Source organism: Nelumbo nucifera, chromosome 3, assembly GCF_055504915.1.
Source record: "Nelumbo nucifera cultivar China Antique chromosome 3, China Antique-T2T, whole genome shotgun sequence".
NCBI lineage: Eukaryota > Viridiplantae > Streptophyta > Magnoliopsida > Proteales > Nelumbonaceae > Nelumbo > Nelumbo nucifera.
This window is the reverse complement of record NC_142651.1, coordinates 49,702,357-49,708,137: the sequence shown is the minus strand read 5'-3', so window position 1 is coordinate 49,708,137 and position 5,781 is coordinate 49,702,357. Positions and strand designations below refer to the sequence as shown.

General features: G+C 36.5%; 1 long non-coding RNA gene across 1 annotated transcript; it reads left to right on the top strand.

Annotated features, from left to right (window-relative positions):
• The first annotated feature begins 214 nt into the window (after positions 1 to 214).
• LOC104589614 (uncharacterized) lies at positions 215 to 5,781 on the top strand. The gene is made up of 2 exons (XR_733988.3): positions 215 to 767; positions 5,434 to 5,781. It is a non-coding gene; the product is annotated as an uncharacterized LOC104589614 (long non-coding RNA).

Sequence of the window (5,781 nt, the reverse complement as noted above, 5' to 3'; positions counted from 1 at the left end):
GTGTGGCTGAGGAATCTTCTACAAGAAATTGGGTTTCACATGGATAAACCTATGAAATTGTACTGTGACAATCAAGCTGCACTCCATATCTCTTCCAATCCTGTCTTTCATGAGAGAACAAAGGACATAAAGGTTGATTGCCACTTTGTGAGAGAGAAGGTTCTTGCCGGAGAGATAAATACAGAACACGTGAGCTCTAATGACCAGTGGGCAGACTTGTTTACAAAAGCTCTAAGCTCAGGGAAAGTGAACTATCTATGTAACAAGTTGGGATTATATGACATATATTCTCCAGCTTGAGGGGGAGTGTTAAGATGTGTCGAATAGGGGTAGTTTAGTCTTCTTCTGTTTATTAAGTAACTTGCTTATGTGGCTGTGTTATTAGAGTTACTCTGCCCCACACTTAAGTAAGGGCATTTCTGTCTTTGTAAACATGATTAGAAGCTAATATAGATTAAGGGGGTCGACTGAATGGTTAACCATCAGATTTTCGACTGACCCCTCTTCTTCTCTTCTTCTTCTTCTCCTCTTTCTGTTCGGACTACTGTAGCAGCAGTCGAAATAGATTCCTTCACAAAAAAATTATTTATACTGAAGTTTGAGAAGAAGAAAGATCCATGCTTGAGAAGGGAGAAATTTCTGGGCCATTCTCTGGGCGATCTCTATCCGTTTGAGCAAGAGGAGAAATTTCAGCAGCAATGAACAGTGAGAAGTGAGAACCAGCTGACCATCTTCCTCCTCTTTCTTCCTCCTCTACCATTCTCAAGGTGGGTTTACTACTATTTTCCCTTATTCTATCGCTAGTTTCTTTTTCATCTTTTAAGCATCCATTACAATCATCTACAGACAATAATTTCTTCGTTAAAAGATGTTCATTCTAGCAATTTTTGTTTTTAGTTTAAATCTTTTAGTTTTGGGAACTGATCTTGATTGTCTGGGATGGGGCTGGATTATTCAGTAACTTACCATATTCTTGTCAGGGCATTTTTTGATGCTTCACATTCCTTATGCACATCAGGATATGCTCAATTGAAAATTTTATTTTCTTTCAAAACATCATTGTTTTGAAGGTCTAGAGTGTACTAGCACTGACCACATGCCTAGTTGCTGAAGGATTGGAAAACAATTGGATTTGTAGTTGATGACCTTGGTTAACTCGAGATAAAGTCAAATTTAAAGATATTACCATTTCCTGACCAGATCCTAGTTTTCTCCTGTCAAGGTTATAAATACCATTCCCAGGCAGAGCTTTCTAGCATTGGTCAAAAGGATGCTATATCTTTAATGAGGTATCTGACATCAAATGTTGGTGATGCTTTAAATTTCAACTACGACTCTTTATTATGTTTAAAATAAGCACACAGTATTAGGTAGTAGCTTTGGATCAGTTTTTGCTTTTTAGTTTAGAGTTGCTTTGTTTTGTATGGTGAGGTGCCATCTTGTCACCTCTCGGATTGTATTTCTTTATTTCAATTAATGAATTTTCACTTTACTCTTCAAAAAAAAAGTAGTAGCTTTGGCATGTGATATTTAAGAACTGCCTTTGATGTTAGGTGTTACTGTTCGGTGGGAGCAACCTGTAAACAAGAGGTGTGGAACCAAGGGAGGTTATTCTCTGGTGGCTGAGTATTTTCTAATGAAGAAATAAGGGATCATTGACCCATGGCTGCATGGATTTAATGGAATGAAGGTCTGTTTAGCTGCAGAGGTGTATACCAATTGCAGTTTTTTGATATGTTAAGGGGCTTATGTATGGTTTAAGTGATGCAAGAGGTGTGTCCTACTCTGTTTTTGGTCATTGAAATCTGAGAAACAGATTTCTTCTTGCTTGTTGGAGGGTTTCCTCTTGGTTTGAAATGGTTTATCAGTGCTAGGTGCTCCTTTTCTTCCTATCAAGAGGGTGTTCGTCCTACAACCTTATTTTCTAGGTGTAACCTTTTCACTGACCTGTTAAGTGGGTGGTACAGCATCTTCAAGTGCTAGTTGCTTGTTCTAGGTGTGTACTTGAGTCTTGTTAGGAGCTGTAGTCATAGTTTCAGGTGGTGTAAGTGTTTGTTTGCAGTGAACTTGGACTGATTCAATGGCTGATGAGGATTCAGCTACTTTGGTTATTTCATCTTCATCACCCATGTCTAGCAACAACATGGATAGCATACATTTTCCAATTGTCATTGTCCCTCTTGCCAGCATGAACTACTTGGAGTAGGCCAAGAGTATAAAATTGTATATTACTGCAAGAGCTAATCAGCTAAGGCTAGTTACCTCACTGGGAAGACTAAAGAACCAAGGAGGGTACAGTTGAGCATGAATTTAGTATACCATATACTTCTCTTGTGACAAACCCAGTTCTTTAAGAAACCTTTTCATCCATAATATTTCTTTTCTAGGTTAAACTGTCTCCCCTTGCAAAAGTGAACAAGTACCCCAAAGTAGATATCCTTGACTCAAGGTTTATTGCTAAATCCGAATCTGTATAGCCTTCCAGAACAGGTTATTTTGAGCCTCCAAAACATAGCCATAACTTAAAAGTATCTCTTAAGTATCTAAAAATCTACTTGATGGGTGTTGAGTGTTCCTTGCCTAGGTTGGCAAGATACCTGCCCGCAATATCGGGTCTTGTGCAACCATTGCATACATCAAACCATAGGTAGCTGCCAGCCCTGCTAAGCCTGGAAGTATATACCACAAGTTCATTAGCACTGTATGTACAAATAGCACAAGTTCATTAGCCTAGAAGTGTATACCACAAGTTCTTTAAACCAAATGACTAAGGTTCATTAGCACTGTATGCACAAGTTCATTTTGTTCTCAACTGAGATCATTTTGCTTGCTTATCAAGAATTCTCATTTAATAGTACAATTTTTAACAATAGCATTTATATGGAAGTCCTGATGATCTGATCAGATCTACTTCAAAAAATACATTAAAACTAACATATTTGTTTCCTTAGTTTTAAGAAATTAGTGGAATACCCATTAATTGGAAGTATGCTTCCAAAATTTTGAGCCTATTTATTAACTAATGTACCTTATAATTATTATTATGGTATATGTTTTTCAGACCATGCTCCTCTTTTTATACCAAAATGACCCACAAAACAACTTAGGCATAGCTAGCATTCAAAAATGAAAAATATTCACATATTCATGCATCCAAGCCATATATTTGCTTGATTAGTCCCCACTTGTGACTGGTATTTTGACAAAAATCACATCAATCAGATGATCCTAAGACCCTTTCTTTTTGCTGCTGGAATATCTTCCTTTTAGCTAGCAAGTTCAAAATCTATCATGTGTGAAGGCCCTCTCAAATGACAGCCACTAAAGAAGGCATGGTTTAATTTACACCCCTGGCTTTAGTAATATTTAGTTTGAGTATTCAAACACAGTTTATACATGAGAAACAAGGAAGGAAAGGAAATTGAGAAAGAAAATTAGAATAATTAATGCACATTTGCTTCAATTGGTAAAATGTAAGCCAATAATGAGATCAAGTTAGCTGCATTATAGAAGATAATGTCACGATAATGTCAAATTTTGTAGTTAGCTGCATTATATTATAGTAAGAAAAATGTATGAATCTTCTTTTCTGAGTTAAGAGGAATTTATGGGTTTTGAAGCTCTGTACCCCATTGGTTTGTAACAGGTTAAAATGAATATATTGAAGAAACTAAAAGAAAAGGGGACACCATCACGAACAAGTAAATCAGGGTCTCGCCCGACCACTAGTAACACACCCAATATAGAAGATACACGGGCACATGCAAGTCAATCGATGGCTCATACTGGGTCAACACCTAACGTTGATGATACTACATCACCAACCCAGTCACCAGACTTGGGAAGGCATGAGGAGTCCTCTAGTGGGCATGTTGGAGAGGGGTCTTCTCGTACAACACGTAGGTTAAGAGACCCCACTATGAGGAGTCCTTTCAACCTGAATGATATTTTAGTTTAAGCAGGCTTACTCAAGAACTTAATTAGTGAGGCCAAAATGACTAGTCATCATTAACCACATTGATAACACTGCTAGAATTACTTTCTATATTTTCTGTTTACTTAACTTAATTCTATTCTAAACCTTACACTTTAAAGCATATATCCTGAACTGAATCTAATCAATCTTTAGTCTTATTAACCAAAGCCATGTCATCTTCAAACAACATACACCATAGGACTTCCTCTAAGGCATCAGTTGCAGCAACAGGTCTACCCTCTCTTTTCTTCTTTTCATAGGACAAAAAAGAAGAGTGCAACTCCCTCTTTTATATATAGAGATTATAGATTATATATCCCTCTAGAATATATAATTTTGGCTTACAGGTCCCATATTTTGCATGTTTAAGAATCCATGTGATATATGATCAAAGATTAGGACCGCCCATTGCATGTGCATTTCTTAGGCTTAGTTTGGATAGGGTACAAATGCAAATATGTATGGTGCAAAATATAGGTTTAAAAATACAAAATGTAATGCTTTGAACTGTACATATTTGCATTTGTACTCTTTTCAAATACAAGTTTATATTTGTATTTATAATATCTATTCTATAGATATTTATATTTACACTGTTTTCACAACATTTCACAGTCGTGCATTAGAAAACATCTCTGTACTAGTATATTTTTATCAATGGATGGATCTTCTCAATGTATGGCTGAAAAGGTTGGAGTAGAATGGAGAGTGTGAGGACCAAATCCAGATTTCCAGCTGGCTCCTCAATAATAACGGGCCTTATGCAGGAATGCCAAATGCAGCCTTAGAGCATGTAAATACAGATTGCCAAGTGAATACAATGCATTATGCAGGGTCTGCTTTACCAGTTCACATAACACTTGGCATTAGAATGCATTTTACTAGTTCACATAATCCCTGCACCCTATCATTTACAGCTTTCCACTGGTATGGTGATACTAGAGATTAAAAGATTAATTTTTTTCTAGTTTGGGAAATGCTCAAAGAAAGATCTTAGTTTACCCAGATGGAAGAGGCTTTTGGTATCACTAGTTCACTACAAATAAAGTGTGTAGAAGGAATTAATATGTATATCCCTTTCTGCTTTTGGTATCAAAAACATGTAAAACACTATGTATAATTTAATCACTACCCATGTATTTCCACATCAAAGTCCATAGCAGGAACGTGTCTTTTTACTCGGAACATAAGGAAGGTTAACCATCTCAATAGAGCAAGTCCATATTGGATTTGTTGGGCATATGTTCAAGAACCAAGTCCCATCAATATTGGTGATCACCATTTTAGGGCCCAATTCTTGTGGGCTTGGATCTGATAGAAAACAGAGTAAACCCTGTTCTTGACTATGATACCTATAGATAACTGTAAAAAATACCCAAATTGTTTTTTTGGCACCTCTCTCTCTCTCTATATATATCTGCTTCAAAGTCTAATCATCATATCATATATGCCTGCAGAATGACGGCCATGACCTGAGCCTAATAAAGAGAGTCTCATTCCTCAGTCTAATCATCATATCATATGTGGATGCAGCAACATAGAAGAGTTCTTGATGCTTTAAGGAGTGGTTTCAATTTCGGAAATCTAGGCATGCATGAAATTGGGAAGCATGCAAGAGGCTTTATCACTGACATCTGGCATTCCGATTGTTGGTGTTCCATTGATTATTGTTCTTGAGCCCACACAAGCATAATGCCATGATGTTTTTCATGTATTAATTTGTAATAGAGAATTCGTATTCATTCTAAACTTAACATGTATTAATTTGTGATTTGAATGGAAATACATCTTTTATATTGCATTTA